The sequence below is a fragment of the Dermacentor albipictus genome, chromosome 5 (genome assembly GCF_038994185.2).
Source record: "Dermacentor albipictus isolate Rhodes 1998 colony chromosome 5, USDA_Dalb.pri_finalv2, whole genome shotgun sequence".
NCBI classification, from domain to species: Eukaryota; Metazoa; Arthropoda; class Arachnida; order Ixodida; family Ixodidae; genus Dermacentor; species Dermacentor albipictus.
This window is the reverse complement of record NC_091825.1, coordinates 164,107,574-164,130,003: the sequence shown is the minus strand read 5'-3', so window position 1 is coordinate 164,130,003 and position 22,430 is coordinate 164,107,574. Positions and strand designations below refer to the sequence as shown.

General features: G+C 45.3%; 1 long non-coding RNA gene across 4 annotated transcripts in view; it reads left to right on the top strand.

Annotated features, from left to right (window-relative positions):
• The window catches only part of LOC139060222 (uncharacterized), a 60,036-nt gene that overhangs the window by 18,296 nt on the left and 19,310 nt on the right, over positions 1-22,430 (top strand). For all 4 annotated transcript variants that reach the window (XR_011514712.1, XR_011514711.1, XR_011514713.1 and 1 more), the window contains exon 3: positions 11,142-11,330. This is a non-coding gene — a long non-coding RNA (uncharacterized lncRNA). The remainder of the gene's footprint in view (positions 1-11,141; positions 11,331-22,430) is intronic.

The window sequence follows — 22,430 nt, the reverse complement described above, 5'->3', positions numbered from 1 at the left end:
TGCTCAGTGATAGAAAATTTGCACTTTGAAGAGGAAGGAAGGTGACTGGCATAGACGATGACGCGGTCTCGTCCTTGTTGATGCTGGGCAAGAACAGTGCGAAGTTCAGTGGGGGCTGACAAGTCACAATGGGCCAAGATGGGTGGTGATGCAAGTAAAGTCGTGAGCATGTGAAACGCAATGGCCTGTTCAGGGTCCCAAGGAAATGACGTTTTCTTCTTCAAGAGTTGCGTGAGTGGATGGGCAACATCGGCGAAGTTCTTGACAAAATGTCGAAAATAGGAGCACAAGCTGAGAAAGCTCCGTACGTCTTTAGTGGAACGTGGCATAGGGAAGTCTTTGACAACGCGAATTTTTTTCGGATTAGGTTGTACGGCTTCAGCACTCACAAGGTGGCCAAGTACAATGATTTCGCGATGGCCAAAACGGCATTTGGCAGAGTTGAGCTGAAGGGCTGCTTGCCGGAAAACTTCAAGAGCTGCCAACAAGCGGCTAAGGTGGCTTTGAAATGTGTGTTCGAAGACGATGACATCGTCAAGGTAAACGAGGCATGTTGACCATTTGTATCCATGAAGGAGGGAGTCCATCATCCTTTCATGTGTGGCTGGGGCATTACACAGTCCAAAGGGCATTGCCTTAAACTGTAAAGCCCATCGGGCGTAACAAATGCGGTCTTTTCACGGTCTTGATCATCGACGGAAATCTGCCAGTATCCTGACCTCAGGTCATTAGAAGGGAAGTATGCAGAGCTGTGTAGACAATCAGGAGCGTCATTGATCCACGCCAGAGGGTGGACGTCCTTGCGCGTTGCTTTGTTTAAGTGGCAGTTGTCTGCAGAAGCGCCAGCTGCCATTTTTCTTCTTGACTAGGTCAAATGGTGACGCCCATGGACTGCATGACGGTTCAGTGACGTCCTTGCTGAGCATCTTGTCGACTTCACGCTGTATCACTTCTCACTCCACATACGACACGCGATAAGGACGTCGTCTGATTGGGCTGACGTCCCCAGTATTAACTTTATGAGTGACCACATATGTCTGTCCCAACGGACGGTGAATAAAGTCAAAGATGTCGCGGTAGGACATCAATATGCACTGCATATTGGCTGTCTGAACAGGAAAGAGGTCGGACGCTATCATCTTGTCAATATCACCTTTGAAGTGATTTTGTGAGGAATGGGAAGGGGCAGAGGAGAAAGAAGCGTTGGTGACGAATGCAGAAACGGCACACTCATCGATAGAAGAGATGTGGGCTAGAGTCATGCCGCCTGGCAGGCACGTACCCAGGGGGGGGCCCGGGGGGGCCCGGGCCCCCCCCGAAATCAAGTGGCATACCCCCCCCTCTCCCCACCCACGCCACCACTCCTCACATATTCCGAAAGCGCCGCCAGATTAATGTTGAGACTTCGCACCTGTTCCTCGGTCAGCCTTATGCTGCCTTTTTCACTCCTTTTAGATGGCGGTAGTTATCGGCATTTCTTGTAATGTGAAGGACAGTTTTCTCATAGATTCCGCACCCACGCGATTAACTCGAGATGCGCTCAGTTGTCACCATCTATTCAACCGTCACGCGTATAGCTGTTGCTTTTGTTAGTTCAACCTTCTTTGTTTAGGCTGATCCTGGGACCAGGAGAGGGATGCGGCTGTTACTCAGCTGGTCTGTACTCTCATGGAACGAGTTGCAGCCGGTGAAAATACCAATTGCGTTTAACGTTTCCCTTTGCTTCATTATTTCCTTGAGTTACGGCTCGCCGCGACGCTGGCAGATGCCCGGAACCATATACACGTGATACGGGTTAGATAAGGTGTGAAATAAAATGATGTGAAAGAGCGTCCATCATGAAACCCTGCAATAACCCAATAACCCTTAAACCCATAAGCAAGATGACTGTCGCCAGTTGCCTCGTCTGTTTTTCCTTAATTGTATAGCACTTTTCATGCAAAATTGGAAACCGGAAACAAAAATCGCAAGGAGTTGAGAAATTAAGCGATCTACTAAGGGAGAGAGCCAACGCAACAACCAAACTGCAAGCAAAAGCGAATAATAAAAATGTTAACCATTGTTTATGAGAATATGTATGGATCAACATCTTTTTATTTAAAAAGGAAGTAGAGAAAACGCTGCCGGAAGCGGAGAATAATTACTTGCTTTGAATGACGCTTCTATAGTTATCGGTCGAACCGCCTCACGTAGCCACATCTCTGCTGTGCTTTGATGGGTGTTTTTCTAACCTTTCTCGGTGAGCGCAGTACGTCTAGAATCGCAGAGTCCTGCGCTCTACGCGGTTGTATGGCACTGGCGGCCACACAGCGTTACGCAATTCGCGGAACTGTCAAAACTGATCAACAAGGCGAAAATAACTGATATTCGAAACTAAAACATGTGAAAGACTGAAGAAGCCGTAAAAAAATGAACGCAGCCTGAAATCAGTAAAAAAGAAACCTGGCATAGGACAAACCATGATGTACGCACGAAAAGATAAGAGGGATAATACCATAAGCAATCTCGAAGATACAGTAAAAGCAGCGGAAAAATTCTAAGCTGACCTGTATACAGTACCCAGAGGAGTCACGATACCTCACTTAGAAACAGTAACGAACAGGATACAGAAACTCTCCTATAACTAGCGATGAGGTCAGAAGGGTGCTGCAAGACATGAAACGATGAAGAGCGGGAGGAGAAGGTGGCATAACAGTCCATTTAATCAAAGATGGAGGAGACATAATGCTTAGAAACCTGGCGGCTCTTTACACGAAGTGTATATCGACTGCAAGGGTCCCAGAAAACTGGAAGAATGCAGACATTTTACTAATCCACAAAAAAGGAGACGGTAAAGAATTGAAAAATTATAGGACCATTAGCTTGCTCCCAGCATTATATAAGATATTTACCAAGATAATCTTCAATAGAATAAGGGAAACACTGGATTTTGTCAACCAAGGGAACAGGCTGGCTTCAGGAAGAGATACCTTACTATGGATCACATCCATGTCATCAATCAGGTTATCGCGAAATCTGCAGAGTACAATAAGCCTCTCTATGTGGCTCATATAGATTACGAAAATGCATTTGATTCAGTAGAGATACCAGCAGTCTAGAGGCACTACGTAATCAAGGACTACAGAACGCTTACGTAAAAAGCTTGAAAAATATTGCTACATGCGTGTGGTATTTGTTTGTTTGAACGAGGTGCGTGGGCGCCATCACTCCAGAAAAGAGGAGGAAGAACGAACTGGGCTCGCGCTGTGAATCCAACCGGTCAGCGCTGCAACCGTTGTTGTAAATATAATCTGTAAATAGTTTCTCGTCTTACTGGCCCGTCCTTCGCATAAGAATATATACAGAGGCTCTACAGCTACCTTAATTCTGCACAAGAAAAGCAGGGAGAGACCTATAGGGAAATGGGTCAGACAGGGAGACACAATTTCTCCAAGGCTATTCACTGCGTGCTTAGAAGAAGTCAAGCTATTAAACTGGGAAGGCTTAGTAGTAAAGATCGACGGCAAATATCTCAGCAACCTTCGCTTTGCCGATGACATTGTTCTATTCAACAACAATGCAGACGAGTTACAACAAATGTTTGGAGACCTTAACAGAGAGAGTGTAAGAGTGGGGTTGAATATTATTATGCAGAAGATGAAGATAATGATAAATAGCCGGGCAAAGGAACAAGAGATCAGGATCGCCAGTCGGCCACTAGGGACTGTGAAGGAGTATGTTTATCTAGGTCAATTAATCACAGGGAACCCTGATCATGAGAAGGAAATTCCCAGAAGAATAAAAATAGGTTGGAGCGCATACGGCAGACATTGCCAGCTCCTGACTGGAAGCTTACCATTATTATTGAAAAGTAAGGTGTGCAATCAGTGCATTTTGCCAGTGCAATATGTCCAGTGCCAATGCATTTGCCAGTGCATTTCCCAGTGCATTTTGCTAGTGCATATGGGGCAGAGACTTGAGAGCAAGTTAAGGACCACGCAAAGAGCGATCGAACGAAGATTGCTAGGCATAACGTTAAGAGAGAAAGAGAGGGGTTTGGATCAGAGAGCGAACGGGTATAGACGATATTCTAATTCACATCAAGAGGAAAAAATGTAGCTGGGCAGGTCATGTAATGCACCGGTTAGATAACCGTTGGACCATTAGGGTTACAGAATGGGCACCAAGAGAAGGAAAACGCAATCGAGGACGACAAAACACTAAGTGGAGCGATGAAATTAGGAAATTCGCGGACGCTAGTTGGAATCGGTTTGCGCAGGACCGGGGTAAATGGAGATCGCAGGGAGAGGCCTTCGTCCTTCAGTGGGCATAAAACATGATGATGATGATGATGATGATGATGGAGGTGGAGGTGGTGGGCCCCCCCCGAAAAAAAATCCTGGGTACGTGCCTGCCGCCTGGGATAAGTTACGTGCACCAGCCGAAGTACAGTATGGATAGAGACGTTCCATTATCCTTAATTTTCATAAGGATGTGAGGAAGAGTGACGTTTTTGTCGAATAACACGTCAACGATCCAAGTCAAGATGTAATCGCCATAGGGAATGGGAGAAAAAGAGCGCAAGTTCATGTATATAACGGCTTGAGGAGGTAGACAAACGTAATCCACTGAGCACAAGCGCGGTTGGCGTGCAGTAAGAGCGTCATGGTAGCATGGTAGGTCTAGGTGAAGCAAGCTGGTTCCACAGTCAATAAGGGCAGAATGGGCAGACAGAAAATCCATACCGAGGATGAGTTCATGGGAGCATTTCTCGAGGATGGCAAGTAGTATGCTTGTGGTTCGGTCAGCAACACTTATTCGAGCGGAGCACATCCCTAGCATGGGAAATGTTCCGCCATCGGCGCCGCAAATGAACGGTACTGTGGGTAGTGCTAGGACCTTCTTAAGGCGGCGACGAAGCTCCAAACTGATCACTAGATATCTGAGCCCCGGTATCTACATGTGCGTCGTCCAGTTTAACGTCTGTCAGGTTCCTTCTGGTCTGCAGTGTGGTTAGAGGATGTTGCAGGCGAGTCGTCGATGCAGCATCACCTCTAGGAGCTGCATCATCTAGTTTTCCTGAGGGAGTTGTTCAATTGGCGACGTAGGGCGGCGGAATAGGGGCGAGCGAGATGATTAGCGAAGAGACAATAGCGAACGGGACTGGTGACCACGTGGGGATGGTGAACAACGATACGGCATGGAGGGAGCGTCGTCGCCGGTGGTGTGGGGAGGCTCGCTGTAGGGTTGAATTCTGCCATGTTCCATGTCGGGGGGACGGTTGTATCCATAGGGCGCCTGATACCAAAACCACCATCTGTTACAATGGCAGGCCACGTGTCTAATACGATGGCAGTTGAAGCAAATGGGACGGTCATCAGCAGTCCTCCACTTGGTGGGATTGCGAGTACAGAATGGCAGCCTTTGACCTTGGGCGTGCAAAAGTGAGGGACGGTGCTCGATTGGCTGGTAAGGAGCTGTGGCACAGAAAGAGTTCAGGCCGAGAGCTCCTGATGAACGACAGCATGGACTAGTGGCACCACCTGGGAGCTATGGTCACAGGTATGGCTGCACGTAGAAGCAGGAGACACAGCATCAAGTTCACGTCAGATGATCTTCTTCACATGTTCTACAGTGAGCGACAACTCAGGTACGTCTTTACACGACCACGTTGCTGCTGTGTTCGAAAGTCGAGCGAAATAATGGGCAATCTGTCGACTTTTGGCGGCCTCAAAGTGCTTGCACGCTTGGATGATGGCATCGACGGTGTCGCAGTCTTTGCAGATTAGCAGATTGAAGGCATCATCTGCTATGCCCTTTAACACGTGGCCCACTTTCTTAGACTCCGTCATGCCGTCTTTGGTTTTGCGACAAAGGGCAAGCACGTCCTGTATATAAGTCGGGTATGACTCTGTCGCTGTCTGTGCACGAGATGGCAGCTCCTTCTTTGCTGCTGCCCTTTTGCCTGCAGCTTTGCCGAACAGGGAACGTATCTTTTCCTTGCATGCATCCCAGCTCCCAATTTCGTCTTCAATATTTTCGAACCACACCTTCACTGCACCTTTGAGGTAAAATAATATGTCTGCCAACATGATTGTCTCATCCCAGTGATTGTTTTTACTTGCATGCTCGTACAGGGGTCCTCGATGTCGATGTCGTCAGTCCTGCAGAATGTGCCCGAGTCATTTAGCTGATCCAGGACGACCGTTGTCGTTGCAGTAGCCTCGGTGGGCGCTGACCCTTCTTCCGCCATTGTGGAGAACGCCAAGCGTCGGCTGCTGCGGAGCTCCGTTGTACGGTGTAGACCCTGCACCTGCACCAAAATGCCACGGGGATGAGAGTAGCCAAAAGGGATAGGAAATCGTATTTACAAAATATATACAGGAAAAGACGGCTGCAGGCTATATGGCAGAACAACACGAGCGCTACTCTGATCGTCGTCTTCCCCGTCTTTCTGCCGCATTCTTCCACGCTCAGCAGGATGCGTGCTTCGGTGCGCGGGAATAGCGCGTAACAATATGGTAATCGTAAGAGTCGAGCAAGCAGTCACACAAGGCTTGTAGCGTGTTCACTTGGTAGGACGTCGGTCAAAATGTCTTTCACAGCGGTGCATGGCTCGTTTGTGCGCGTGGGGCGGAAGGGTGGATTGAAGAGACAAAATGTATCCAATTGAACTTCCAGATATTCTGTGATAAATCATTGTCCAGCGATAATTCTCGCAAAAGTGGCAAGCCTTACTCTCTGTGAATGCTGCGGACAGTACTTTTATTGCGGCAAAAGTGTTCGTAGCTACTTTTGTGAAAGATCATGCGAACTGAATAGCCAATGCGGCAGCACGAAGTTGCTCTACTGAAAAGCTTTAATGCCCTACACACCAGATTGGGATGTACACACTGGGTTGTTTTGCAGCCAAGAAGCCCACGTACAATGCTTAAAACATGGCAAACACTCGGGATCAACCGTGGCTAAACCGTTCGAGAGGTCGAACACTTCGGAGCCAGTGTCTCGCGATGTTGTTTTCCACATCCCAGAGAAATTACAGCAGCTGGGTGCCACAGTATGTCCTCCAGGCCAATGCAGACACGGGGTGCCAGCAAGCATTGACTTAGTTTTTTCCATGTGCATGTGATGTAGTCTACCACATTTGTTTTTCTTGCGGGCACAGTCACATTGGGCTAGCAGTTTTCTGCCTGAATATTAATCGCAGGGACCACTGCAGCCAGCTAATGGGAGTTCCTTGTTCACACCTTGCTGCAAATGCAGATGTGACCGGTTTTTCTGCGCACATTTGTTGTGTTCAAGAAACTATGGATAACTTAATTCTGTCTCCATCTAAAACATGGCGCCACGTGTTGGCCATCCTTTTAGGAATTTTACCGAACCATGAAATGTTCTTTTTGGAAAGTCTTTTCTCACAGCAGCTTGAAACAGTCCCTGGTTTAGTATGAGTGCATGCATTATGTTTCTTTCTTTCTCTTTTTTTTTTTCAGTCTGCTATTTGAAAGGTCATTTTCCTTTGGAGTGTCCTAGCTAAAGATAGTCACAGGGGTGTCGTTGAAAATTGGAAAATATAAGCAGCCCTTTATGTGATATGACATGATTCCTTCACACATTGTAACCAAGCTGAAGCTTATTTTTTGAGCGCATGCCTTTCTTTCAGCATGAAAAGAAAATATCCTAAATGAAACAAAGTGAAAAGTGCTGCTCATGCATTCCTACGATGTTCCGACTGAGAGAGCTGAAAACTAATAAAATGTGCTTTGCTTGCATAATTCTTATGCCTTATGTACAAAATTTATAGATGGGGATGAAACAAATTTGCTTGTTTGCAGTAGCCTATAACAGAAACAAAAGATTGCAAAATTAGCTTTGAAAGTTCAAGAGGCCCAGTGGGGGGATGTTGGCACGCATATTCTTTTCTAGCGCAGCCGTTGCTGCACGTGGTCGTTGGCGAGGCTGAGCGCATGTGCAGCCCGTGCACTGTTTCAGAGGCATTGGGATGCGTGTTGTGTTTGTTGAGTGTTGTTGTTGTTGTTGTTGTGTTGTGTAAAAAGAGTGGGTGGGCTGACGCGGCGTGGCGTTGGGTGCGTTGCATTCCCGTGTGCTTATTACTGGAGGTTGCATAATCTCAAGTTGCGGAGATGCATTGAAGCGAGAGACAGACGAAGCATTCGCACTAACTGCCGGCCCTTTTCGTGACCGTGTCGTCCCACTGCGGGCAACACTATCGAGCGGAGGGGCAGAGTGGATGCGGAAGCATGGCTGTCTTCGCTTCACACTGTGGATGTGCAGATTTCCTTGATGCGGCATGAAACCGTGTCTTTGGTCACTGACTCTCAAATTCAGACTTTTTTTTTTTTTTTCTCGTTCGGATTTGCTTTTTCCGATTTCAGTCCCTTCCGTGTAAAAAGTATTCATTGGCGAATGTACTTATTCGACTAAAAGGTTGAATTTCAATGCAACGAAGGAAATCGCAATTTTACTGGTTTCATTATATCGAGGTTTAACTGTACATACTTCCGGAAAAAGCGGACTCTCGTCTGCACGCACTTGGTCGTACCCGCCCACATAGAAAGGAACCTTAATTTTTGGCACAATGCATATCAGTGTAGTAGCCGTCGTGTGTCTGCCAATATACATTTTGGCAGCTACCCGAAAACCTAGAAGAACAGCTGTGTTTTGCTTGTGTGCATTCGGTACTCGCATGAACATGTGTTTGCTAGGGTCCTCATACTAATGAGTTAGCTGGCGTGCTTGGAAAGGTTCAAAATGTGGCAGTTCGATTTGTAATAGCAAATTATTCTAAAAAAGCTTTGCATTACTGAGAGTAAGGGTAAGCTGCAATGGCAGGATTTAAAAAACTGTAGAAAATGACTTCACTTAAGCTTATTTCACAGCATATACTATTTCAAAACATGTAGAGATAGAGAAAGTCTTATTAGGATATCATCAAATCCCGCAAGAGACCACAGTAAGAAAATGTTTGAATTTCCTCTTAGGATGACGCCTTGGACTGTTTTTTCTCTCGAAAGAGTGGAATGTTCTTCTGCCTGCAAATGCTTGCGTAGTGTCCAATGATGATTCCCTCCCTGCTTTGCGTGCTTGATTTGAGTGTAAGTTATGCTACACGAAATGTATGCTACCAGCTACAATGCCAGTAAAGGTAACCACAAAGGAAACATTGTGTACGAAGCAAAAATGGCATGTGCAATAAAACAATATGTAAATGTTCCATCAGTATCGCTGTGAAACAAGTAATTGCGATATCGGGGGACTGAGCAAAATAACGATATGTGCATACTTGCCAAAGTATGGCTCTCCTTCGCACGTTGATTGCGACAGCTAACAACAAACGAAAATTTGCTTTCTTTGTTTTGTCTTGTTCTGTTTCTGTTAAGCTTTACTTTTTTCTTTGTTTACTTTTCTTTGGGCTTTCATACCTGTATGATGTGCACATGTGACCAATAATGTAATCCGAAAGTTAGCAGTTGTTCGTGTTCATCGTTCCTTGTCCTTCAATTTGTGTGCTAAAGTCAATAGAACGCCAACCAGTGTAAACCTGTGCGTTGAATTTGTTTTCTTGTTTTAGCAAGAATGATCTGACTTGTTATGCATCCGAATAAACAATTAGATTATTAAAATGAAGTTCGTCGGAACATATTGTTAGTTTTTCTTATAATTACACTATTTCAACCGCAGAACCAACATATTCTTGCATGTAGATTTAAATAGAATTAGTGATTTTGTCATTCTTACTTTTTGAATACCTTTTAAATATTTCATAATGTCAACTGCACCCACTGAAACATTAAATTGGAGCAAAAGTGCTGTAAATTTTCACCTCTGCAGGCATGGTATGGGCATAAAATGTGAGAACATGTGCAGTGAGGCAGGCTATGCTGCTTAGGTAGCCGTACCTTAAACGCTATACAGCGATCATTCACAGTCTCTGAAGAGCCATGTGCACACAAAGAAACTGTAAGCATTCTTTGGTGAGTACTGCAGCAAAACCTGTCATGCGAAAAATCTAATGCTTGTATCTGAAAAAAATGTTTAATTTCTAACTTAAGACATTTAATTGTTATAATAATGTAAATGTAGATTAGTGGTAGCATTTTATGCGATAAACGATTGAAACAAAAAATTTTAAACAAAAGTGTGTAACGCAAAAAGCATGGCACCTTACCCATGGGGATACATAGGGCTCCATAGAAAATGCACGGGGAAGCCTATGGTAGGGGTGGGTCCTCTGAAACTTGGGCGTGGGTTAATGGAAATATGGGAGTTGGCCAATTTCAATTTGGGAACCAAATAAAAGCTAAGTGACAGCCGAGCCAAGCAGTGCTTATGCATTTGTAGACAATTCTCAGAATTTCTGTACAATTTATTTAATAAACACTTCATAACATACTACGTAACGACTGAAACTTACTAACTTTAAGAATACTAAGATGTGAACAACATTATATAGTTATTGTGATAACGGCTGTTGATTATTTGAAAACTATGCAACATTTGATTTGATTCGTTTCTGGTGCTGTTTGATTTGTATTCGATTCGGTCCCAAAAATCGTTATTCGCACACCCCTGCTTATTTCTAACAGGTGAGAACAGTGCTCTGGACACAAAGCCAGTCCACATAGAAAAATGGCCTGGTGCATTGTGCACTGACTGACAACCAATCTGTTTTGGAACAAACAAAGCAATAAATATGCAGAAATGCTTCGTCAAAGGCATGAAACCACAGAAGGAGGCAGGGGTGCCCTGCTTATAGGTTTGCAAACAAGTATGCCATTTTCTTGGCAAGTTCAAAAAACATATGCTGCACTGACACACGTCTGTTTTAATTTTGTTAAATTCGATAACTTCCTGGGTTAATTGGTTGCTATTTTTACTACCACTTTGCACTTGTGACATTCAGGCCGGCATCTTCACTATTTGTATACCCAAATGGTCACATGGTAGTGGCGCTCGATCGTGAAGGTTCTCATTCAAATATCACCTTGGCTGGTCTGCGTATTGTGGAAGTGCCTGAAGCCGAACCTCCCTAAAGATAAGGAAGACGACGACCGAGACGGGGTGGGGGCACGAAAGAGTAGGATCATTAAAATCGCTGACTAAACAGACCGTCTCAATCTTATTTCCTTACATTTTTGGCACAGCCGTGGCAACCTGAAGCTGATGTGGGTCCGGATTGGAGCCGGCCAACACTATGATGGACGCGGATACGTCCAGAGTTTCCAGATCGACAGTGAAGAGCCAGTCGGCTTGGAACCTGGAGCCTCCTTACCTGGTTCATGACCAAGTCGGGTGCAACTGTGGCTGGACTCCTTGACTAAGTTACCGTGAAGGTATTTGTCTGTAGGGAAAAGTACTACAACTTCTTTTAACCAACTCACCAAAGACGTGCTGTAGATCGTCAACCAGACTTTGCAGTAATTCTGCCTCTCATGTAGACTCGGCACAAGCTTAATACCAAACACAGTTTATATCTGCTATAGTACAAGCGATGCAGTATAAGAACTATCATCGAGGCGACACCATAAAACCAGACATGTTCGATGGGACATCAGGAGTTCCAACTTCGTGGCTGGACTTTTACGGTTACGCTTGTTTGCAGAACCACGGGGTGACTGACGAAAAGAAGGTATTTAATTTAAGCTTTTTCTATATAGCACTGCAAAAAAGTTGTACGACATTTGGATTGTGGAAAACGTTAGCAACAAAGGAGTGAATGGGAGAAGCGCCTGCTGTCCTCTTCTTTTTTAAATGTAGTACAGCAGTGGAATAACAATTGCATTTAAGCCTACTAGTGGCATTCTCCATGACTATTAGCAGAGTCCTTCCATTTTTTTTTCTGGTCACGAAACTGCCGCCTCAGTTTCATATAGAGCCAGCGCCCGCCGCTAGAGGCGCAACCGTGCATGAGAGGGCATGCGAACGCCGCTACCGCTGTGATTGTGTGTGGGGCAGTCTCGGTATTCTAGCTTTCTCAACTTCCTCAACCGTCGATCTAGTTTCACGTAACTATTTTTAACATTGAATATGCTTAAATTGCTGCCTGAGCGCGTCTTCTGCCATGATATGAGCGCCTGGGATGAAAAAAAAAAAAGCCGCTCATAACATGGAACTTGCGGCGGTCTCAAATAAAGAATAAATAAATAAATAATAAATCTGGGATTTTAAGAGCCAAAACCACTATACGATTATGAGGCATGCCGTAGTGGGGGACTCAGGATTAATTTTGACCACCTGGGATCCTTTAAAGTGCACCTGAATTTAAATAAACGTCTGAATGAGATTTAGGTATACAGGATTAATGCAAGACAAACTTCGCTACTAAATGTCTTTAAATGCACCTAAAGGTCTGCAAAGCGATGCCATTTCTGAATGAGATTTAGGTAGGAGTAATGCAAAACAAAATTCGCTACTAAATGTCTTTAAAATGCACCTGAATTTAAATAAACTGGTGTTTTGCCTTTCGCCCCCGTCGAAATGCGTCCGCTGTACACAGCCGGCTGGTCTCGGTTCACATTTCTACATCAACGCCGTTCGCCTGAGCACTTTGGTGGTCTCCGCTTTTTAATATTTGCCTGTGATTAAACTCCGCGCATTCGCAACAAAGCGCCAGTGGTCCCACTTTTCACCAGATGCAAACATATGGGCTGTTGCACCGCCGCTTACCAGTAAGTAAGCGCCAACTCCCCGTTGCGCATAGCGCGAGATTGTTCGCCGAGCACAGCTGTTCACTTTCTGTTTAACTGTGGCAGAGGACTGTGGGCAGTATCTTATAAGGCGATCAAAAGAGTGAAATTGTTATTGCAAAGGGCTGCTACCGTAGAATACTTAATGACAAAGAAAAGGAAATTGAGCTGCTCCATGCGCTTAAGATTTCTCTGCAAAGTGATGCCATTTCTGAATGAGATTTAGGTAGGATTAATGCAAGACAAACTTCGCTACTAAATGTCTTCGATGCGGCTTTTAGCAACGGATTGAGGCGAACGTAAAGTGTTAGGACCTGCGCAGTTGAAACTAGCTGTATTGTAATTAGGGAATTGCCTTAGCAAACAGCCGTTTAGAAGCGTCAGTAAGCCCAGCACTTATTCACGCTGCTTGTGGTTTCGACGCAGAAACGGCGAGACTAGGTATTTTGGTTCTTAATGCGCAACTATTTACAATATGTTAAAAACTTTATAATTCGATTAAGAAAAGAAATAGAACGTGTTGGTGCAAAAGCAACATACAAGCATGATCATTCATTTATAATTAAAATAAGCAGACAGCACAGAGGCGTCCGGTCACGAATGGTCCACCATTCACAATGCAAGAAGTTTGTTAAAAGCATGACATTGATATAAATAAGCGTAAAGAAATAACATCAAACATGAGAGATATGCATTGGGGGGCAGGAAACAAACACGAGCAAACGAATGGCAATAAATACAAAATGCATAATCGATTGTTTCTATCAACAAGAAAGTCTAAAACATAGAAATCTCATAACACATGGCAAAACAACTCTCAAATGAACACAAGTAGCCGCATCACAAATACAGCAATTTTTTTTTTTTTTAAATGGCTTGTTAGAGATACTACCAACATTCTACTTCTTCAGCTGTTACTTGCAACACATGTTCAGCATCGTTGTCCCACCCCGCCACTTCAACTAAACAGCCCAGCACTCGAAAAATTGCGCAGCACATGCACAGAACGCACCCGATCACTCGGCTCGCCTCGCACTGCGCACGCGTTTCGGTACGCGAACGATGCCCTCTGTGGCACAGTGGCGCCGCGTCGCGGCACCTTTGGGCAGTATATGAACCTCTCCCATAGAGTGACGGCGGAGTTTCGCGACCAGAAAAACATGGAAAGACTCTGCTATTAGGTATATTGAAAACTTGAACGTATATTGAAGACTACTTGAACTGGCCGATCCCACTTCACCAGAAACATCAGTCATGCCTCTTCTGTTGCTTGGTATGAGTAAATACGGTATCTAGTGGGTATGTCCTTTCCCCTTTTATCGCTTAAGAAAGGTCACATTTCCTCAGTTAGATCTGTTAAAAATTGCTCGCATTCCATTGATGCCTGCAGAGTAGAATATATGGAAAGCCGTCTTACTGAATTCGATGACGCAGACGCTTGCATCCTATGGGATCATTTTAAGTGCATGTGCCATTACTGCATTGATAACTTTTTGCCAAACAAGGGAAAGAAAGTTAACAAGCAGGCACCATGGATGACATGTGGTATCATACATGAGAAGCACAAAATAAAATGAATAAAAATGCAGCTAGGGCAACTGGAACTAATAAATATACTACAGGAGAATCTTGTACATTCAGTGTGTCATTCCAAAGTCCACTATTTCAGCACGTGTTTGCCATACTTGATAAAGAACGCGCCGGAAAAGTTCTGGAAAAACATAAGCTGAAAAAAGCCCATTCTGTCTCGAATATTAGTCAACGGTTCCATAATTGCTGACCAGAGAGCCATTGCGCATCATTTTAATACCTATTTTCAAAGCGTCTTCTCAAATTCCAATCCATGCACCCCTACAGCCACACAGCTTCAAGGTGCAGAAGTAAATTTTGTTTCTTATGCCGGGGTATTTTCAATGTTACTGAACTTAAAAACCAAAAAAACATGTGGGCTAGACAACATTCCGAAGACTTTTGTGCAACGTTATGTTGAATCAGTTGCGAAGTTTTTGTGCGTGATGTTTCAAGCATCCTTGTGAACTGGGAAATCATCAGATGACTGGGAGACTGCCCGAATCCTTCCCGTACCAAAGAAAGATGATCGTTTGCTGTTAACTAATTGTCGTCCAATTTCCCTAATTTCGTCATGCTGTAAATTAATTGGGCACGTCATTGCTAATCGCATAAATGAGTTCTTAAATCGGCACTCTATTCTATCCAAACTTCGGCATGGTTTTCTTTAAGGGTATTCGGCAGTAGCCCAATTAATAACAATCATTCATTCGCTCGCACTTACCCTAGACAGTAATGGCCAAGTTGATCTCGTATTAGATTTTAGAAAAGGTTTTGATAAAGTTCGTCATGGTAAATTGATTTTAAAGCTAAAAACTATTGGCCTTCTAGAAGTATTGGTTATCTGGATTTCAGACTATTTAACTAACTCTAAGCAGTATGTTTCAATTGATGGAAAAGAGTCGGACGGTCTTGCAGTCACTTCCCGTGTGCCTCAAGGGAGTGTACTGGGCCCTTTATTATTTCTTGTTTATATTAACGACATCGTTGACGGAGTTGTTTTTTGCTTAGAGATTGGTTTGTTTGCAGATGATTGTGTGCTGTATCGTGACATTACATGTTCTAATCACCAGAATGACCTAGATATTTCTTTACTAACGTCCTAGCATGGTGCCAGTAATGGGTTATGGTTCTAAACAAAGACAAAATGAACTCCATTCGCATATCATGCAAAAAACTTGCTTTCGATGACAGATATCACCTTGGACTATCACCCTTAAATGAAGTCTTCAGGTTTAATACCTAGGTGTAACAATAACTGACGATATCTCCTGGAATTCACATGTTGAAAATATCTGCTCATCTGCCTTTTGCAAACTATGTATTTTACAGAATAAACTTTCGAAAGCCCCCACTCGGGTTAAAATATTTGCTTATAATTCATTAAACAGGCCTAAGCTCGAGTATGCATGCGTGGTGTGGGATCCACATACTATAACCAATATTAAAAAACTTGAGACAATTCAAAGGAAAGCCATAAGGTTTACTTATTCACAATTTTGACCGTTTGATTCACCGTCTGAGAAAAAAAGATATGCGTCGAAAATTTTTTTCCCTGCTAATAAATAAAAGATTGGTGCTTAATCCTGCACCGTATGTATTGTTTCTAACCGCACGCCGCACGCGTCGCCATCAACCCGGTTCACTAACCCCTTACTTTGCTCGCACTGACACATTCAAATTTTCCTTTTTCCTGCATACTATTAGAGAGGGGAATTCGCCGATGCAATTGCTGACAACGCATTGTGATGCTGCATGTTTTTGATTTTTTACTTGCTACCTTTGACACCCTATGTTATCAGTTTCTGTGCTTGATCTGCTTTGATTTGTAACGTGATCCGCTTGCATCTGTAACATGATCTGCAGTATGAAATAAATGAATAAAATAAATACAGGCGTATCCGTGAGCTTCATAAACTCAAGTTTGGTAGAGAGAAGTCGAATTTGCAAAGACAAGGTTATTGGGGTGCGCAGTTATGGTGGAATAGCCAGGCTCCTTGAGAACTCTGCAACAGTTCCAGTCGAAAGGTGTTGCCATCCCTATTGAAGCAATACGAATGAACGATGTCACGTTCGTGTTCATATTGTCAAGGCCAGATACAAAGCTTTTGAGAGCCAGCATCTCTTCGTAGGACAAACTAACTATCATTCACGCACGAGATGACAGCAGTGGAATGAATGGAATTCACCGAGTTATGAAAACGTCAGAGGACGTTCCCAGTAGTTACACAGAACTGGTATGCATTGAGCCTTACACTCTTGCAATGGCGTTTATTGAAATGCCATTTAAATTATGAGACACACCTGTTGTCCGTAAGAAACCTTACAGTCAGTCACACGAGAAAAAGATGTGGTTGAAGAAGGAACTGCAGCAGATACTTTGCAGCAGGAATTATAAGACCATTCATGTCGTCATATGCTCCTCTCATTACAATAGTGCCAAAGGAAGATGGAACATTCAGGCTTTGCTTTGATTATCGTATGATTATTAAGCAGACAGACCTGTTTCCGTTACCTATGCCATGCATTGATGACTTATGAATGAAACGGGTATGTCACTGACTTTCAAGAATTGACCTTTGTAAAGGGTATTGGCAGATACCACTCCAAGAAGAGTATGAAAAATACACAGCCTTTTTGACCCCATTTCATACATATATTGCACTGTAGAAGAACGAGCAGTACGCACTGTTTCGAGAAAGGTGACAACGACGAGTTTGTTCAAAGCCTTGTGCCTGTATTGCCTGAGCTATGTGACCTCTCGCTGAAGTGTTCTACTCTCTGAGAGCCTCATTAATTACACCAGAATACCACTCAAGAATTTCGTGGGAGTGCTGGGCCCTTTACTGACCTGGAACTCGACAGTAGGACGCTACCTTCCGTTTCTGCCGTGCCTGAGGGCGCCGCGCATCCCGGTCCTCCCCACGCGTCGCCTATCGTTTGCTCCGGCTCTGTATGCCACGCGATCCTCCCGTCTTCAGCGGCACCGATCATCATGATGTGGAGGATTGGCTCTCGTCATACGACCGCATGAGTGCTCATAACAAATGGAATGACGCAGTTAAACTGACTAACGTCATCAAAATTCTGGTTCTGGCTGATTTCTAATTCCGGAATCTTGAATCCACCCTTTCCACCTGAATGGCATTTACACATTATTTCAAAGAAGTCTTCGGGCACCCTGCTGGGCGGTGTTCAACTGGAACAACGGTTGCGTGTTCACGCTCAGCAAAAGGGTGAAAACTTCACCAGCTACATTGAAGATGTAGTTGACCTTTGCCGGCGCATTAATCCTGCTATAGCCGAAGTTGAAGAGATAAAGAATGTCATGAAGGGCATAGAGGATAACGCCCTCCAGATGCTCTTGGTGAAAAGTCCTCAAACAGTTGACGGCGTCATTACGCTGTGCCAGAGCTACGATGAGCTCCGCAAACAGCACCTTACTATGCGCTGAGCTGTCGCGCCGGATGACACAATTTTGACTCGAACCGACAGTTCCAGTGCTGCTTCCCCCCACTCCTCGTCCCTCGACTAAATCAAACAATTCCTTTGAAAGGAAGTCGCACGCCAACTGCCACTTCTGCCTGCTACCCAGTCGTCTGAGTCCTCTTTGTCTCCAGAACTCCGACGGGTCATGCGCGAGTCATACACTTGTCATACTTGTCATGCACTGACAAGTCAGCGACGCACTACCAGTCACTAGTCAGCCACCTCCAGCGCTTGTTCCGCTCACGTACGCTGCCGTACACTATATTTGCACACTACACGCCCACAAGCGGTTTCTATGCGTCGCCTTCTGCAGCTGTGAACTATACGACCCGAAGCGGCTTTTGCGTGCCTCCACAACCCCTACGCTCAGCTCAGCTTTCTGCACCCCAACCTGGGCCCCCCTGTTCACAATCCATGGCGTACCCAAGACAACCGGCCCATCTGCTTTGCAGGTAGCTTTGCTGGCCATGTGGCATGGTTCTGCCGCTGGTGGGGTTGGTACCCTCCCGATACTGCGAGACCACAAGGGAATGCTCCTCACTCCCAGTCCCGCTATGCTCCACCAGTTCCGTCCTTCACTTCCTCTTCTCCTTTTCCCTGAATATTCAACACTCGTCGGTCTCCACCTCTCAATCGACTTTCACTGTCCCCGATTATCTGTCGCCCTTCTACTGTGGAGGAAAACTAAAAGGTGCAGTTCCGAAGGCAAGAACTGCAATCTCATCGAACTGCTCAAGCCCTCGTTTATTCCCTGTGAATGTCATTGAAGTTTATGCTGAAGGTATCACCGTTCACGCACTTGTCCACATGGGTGTTGCAGTGTCAGTGATTGCGGAAGAGCTTGCCGGCCAATGTCGCGATGCTGTTTTCTGCCATTTCACTACGTACAGCAAGCGCTGAGGCAATTGAGCCTTTAGGAACGTGCACCATCCATGTCGCCATAAAAGACAGTTTATGCCACATTGAGTTTGTTGTTCTTCCTCGCTGCTCTCATGCCATCATGCTAGGATGGGACTTCCTCTCGTCTCATCAAGCAGTTGTTGATTGTGCCCGTGCAGAACTTGCACTGACCCCATTTTGCGGCAGTCTTTCGAAGATTTGCCCCTATCTTCTGCTCGAGCATTCATCGACACTAACATTCCTCCTTTCTCTTCCACCCTTGTGCCCGTTTCCTGTGCTGCTTTCTTCGATTCTACCATTCTCTTCATGCCGTCATCCCTTCTTGCTTCCCATTGCCCTCCTTCCCATTTGCCAGGGCCCCAGTGTACCTTACGTTTTGAATCCATTTCGTGTCTGTCAAGCTTACACCATGGCGAGTGCCTCGGTTCTGCTGAAGGAATTGATGTGAGCTCGGTCTACGATGTGCTTGAGGACTTGTTTCCTCTTCAGGTTGACGCCATGGCGCTTCCCGTCGCTGTCTGAGCTGTCATATGACAGAACGTTTGCTCGGTCTGTTGATCCCAGCCTCACTCCGAGTCAGCACGTGCAGATCGGTGACCTTCTTAACCAATTTCATACTTCTTTTGACTTCCAACAACAATGTTGAAAACCTACCTCCATAGTCGTTCATCACATCGACACTGACAGCCATGTGCTGCTACGCCAGCGTCCATACCATGCATATCAATGAGCTCGTAGGAGACGTGCACCAACGTGGCATTTTACAGCGTTTGCACAGTCCCTGGGCCTCTCCAGTACTGCTGGTCAAAAAGAAAGATTGGAGAATTCGTCTTCGTGTGCACTATGGACGACTCAACAAGATAACCCGGAAAGAGGTCTATCCTCTTCCCCGTATCCACGACGCACTGGATTGTCTCCGAGGCGTTGAATTGTTTTCACCCTTGGACTTAGATCCGGTTATTGGCAAGTCCCGGTGGCTGAGGCAGGTCACCCAAAAACGGCGGTCGTTTCGCTGGACAGCTTACATGAATTTACCGTCATTGCCTTCTGGCCTGTGTAATGTGCCTGCCACATTTGAAAGAATGATGCATAACAACAACCAGGGCCTTAAATGGCAGACATGCCTTTGTTATATCGATGACATTGTCATCTTTTCCCCTGACTTTTCTTCTCACCTTATTCTCCTTACAAATCGAAGATTGCTTATGGAATACTACTGGCCTGGCTGTTTCAAAGATGTGGAAAACTTGGTAAGATCATGCGACGCCTGCCAGCACTCGGGTAAACCAGGAGAAACATGGAAAGCTCCACTAAAAGTAGTGCCCTTAATGACAGAACCTTTCAGACGCCATGTGATAGACACAGTAGGGCCTCTACCAAAGACAAAGTTGGGTTACAGGTACTTGTTTACTATGCTGTGTCCGGCTACGAAGTTTCCGGAAGCAATCCCCTCTGAAAGAACTCAGCTCCACCGAAGTAGTAGATGCGCTTTTGACAATATTCGTACGAGTTGGGATCCAGCCAAAATTCAGGCGGATCAAGGGTCGGTATTCACCAGCACACTGACTTCCACATTCTTACAAAAGGATGGGGTAAAGTTGATACACAGTTCCGTCGGTCATCCTCAGTCAAATAGTGTAGAGAGGTAGCATTCAGTGCTTAGGAGAGTTTTGCTGGTGCTCTGTTACGAGCACAAGGAGGACTGGGAGAATTGTCTTCCGGCCACTTTGCTTCGCGAACGGTTCCTCATGAGGATACAGGGTGCTCGCCAGCAGAACTAGAGTATGGGAGGCCACTCCGTTCTCCACTGAGAATGTTAAGGGAGCTGTGGGAGGAAAGACGAGACAGTCCAACAGTGGTAGAATTTATTCATTACTTCTCTCCACCTTGCGGGTTTCCGCAGAACTACTACGTCAAACACTTGCCTTTGCTTCGTGTTGTTGACTAATTCGACTTCGCCCTGCCATCTGCTAGCCGCCTGGTTAGCTCAGATGGTAGAGCGACTGCCCCGGAAAAGCGATGGTCCCGTGTTAGAGTCCCGGACCAGTACGAATTTTTCTTCAACTCTGAGGCTTTTCTTTCGAGGAACCCGTTTGGGTTTCCTTTGTAGCAATTGCTACAAACGGGTGGATGTCTGATTTTCCCTTTATTCAGTGGTAGAATACGTACTAAATCTGCTGGAACGGCTATAAGTGCAGCCCAAGAACTAGTCGAAAAGAACATGGGAGTAGCTCAAAAGAATGTCAAATCCTATTGCGACAAGAATGCGAGGCTTCGTACGTTTAATGGCGGAGACCAGGTAATGATCCTCAAACCTTCAAGAAAGAACAAGCTTGAAGTTCACTGGGACGGACCCGTTAAAGTGTTGCACAAGCTTTCAGATACTAACTATGCTCTGAAAATGCCCGGTCGCAGGAAAGAGGTGAGGATATACCACTGCAATTTGATGAAGCCAAACGTAGAGCGGAGCAGAGTCGTTAACTGTACCATCAAGGAGCAGGATGATACTAGTATCGAGTTTAGTGAGCGTAAGGCAACCTCCAACTCTGAAATAAGCCTGGAAGAAGTGGTAAAATATTCAATAAGCTCGCACGCTCTTAGACCCGAGCAGCTAGATGAGCTAAAAGGGATGTTGAGGGAATATCTCGACAGATTCTGTGATCGGCCAGGTAGAACTGAACTAATAATGCATAAAATAGAGCTGACGGCAACCAAACCCGTAAGATCAAAACCTTACAGGGCGTCTCCACGACAGAGAGAAATTATGGAGGCAGAGATGCAGCGTATACTAGAGTATGGAGTTACTGAGCCCGCTGAGAGTGACTACAAGTCACTGCTAATACTTGTAGAAACCCCTAATGAGGACCCTCGTCCCTGTGTGGACTACAGGAAGTTAAATGCCATCACTAGGGATCCACTGTACCCGATACCCAACATTGAGGAACGAATCGAAAGAGTTAGCGCTGCTAAATACATTCCATCTATGGATCTCGTGCGAGGATACTGGCAAGTTCCCCTTCAGAAAGTGCCAGCCGCTATGCCGCATTTATCTCATCTGTAGGCACTCTTCGCCCTCTCACCTTCAGCTTAGGGCTAAAGAACGCGCATTTAGCTTCTCTAAGTTAATGTATATTGTCCTAAAAGACTTGCAGGAGTTTGCCTTGCCATATCTTGATGATGTAGAAATTTTTTCGGACAGCTGGGAACAGCACGTATCGAACCTCGAAGAGGTGTTCTCACGGTTGAGGGAAGCAGGCTTGACGATGAAGGCGGAAAAGTGTAGGTTTGGCTGCTCGCAGGTTACTTATCTGGGCCATGTTGTCGGTCAGGGCACGAGACGGCTGGCCGAGCTGAAAATAGCTACGATTGGAGATTTTTCTCAGCTGTGCACGAAAACATACATTCATTCTTTTTTGGGACTTGGGGGTTACTATCAACGGTACATTCCGAATTACTTGCAAATAGCAAGTCCTATTAACGGATGCCCTCCGAAAGGGAGCACCGAATAGCGTGCACTGGGATAAGGACAAAGAGAGCACTTTCCAAAGTTTGAAAACACTTGATTCCTCGTCCTGTGCTTCACGCGCCAGACTACACAAAGGAATTTATAGTTCAGTGCGACGCAAGCGACAGGGGCATAGGCGTGGTACTTAATCAGGTTGGCGACGATAATGAGGAACCTCCTGTCCTCTATGCCAGCCATAAACTAACTGCAATAGAGGAAGCCCACAGTGCTTCAGAGAAGGAATGTGCTTGTTTAGTTTGGGCAGCCCAGAAGTTGTGTTACTT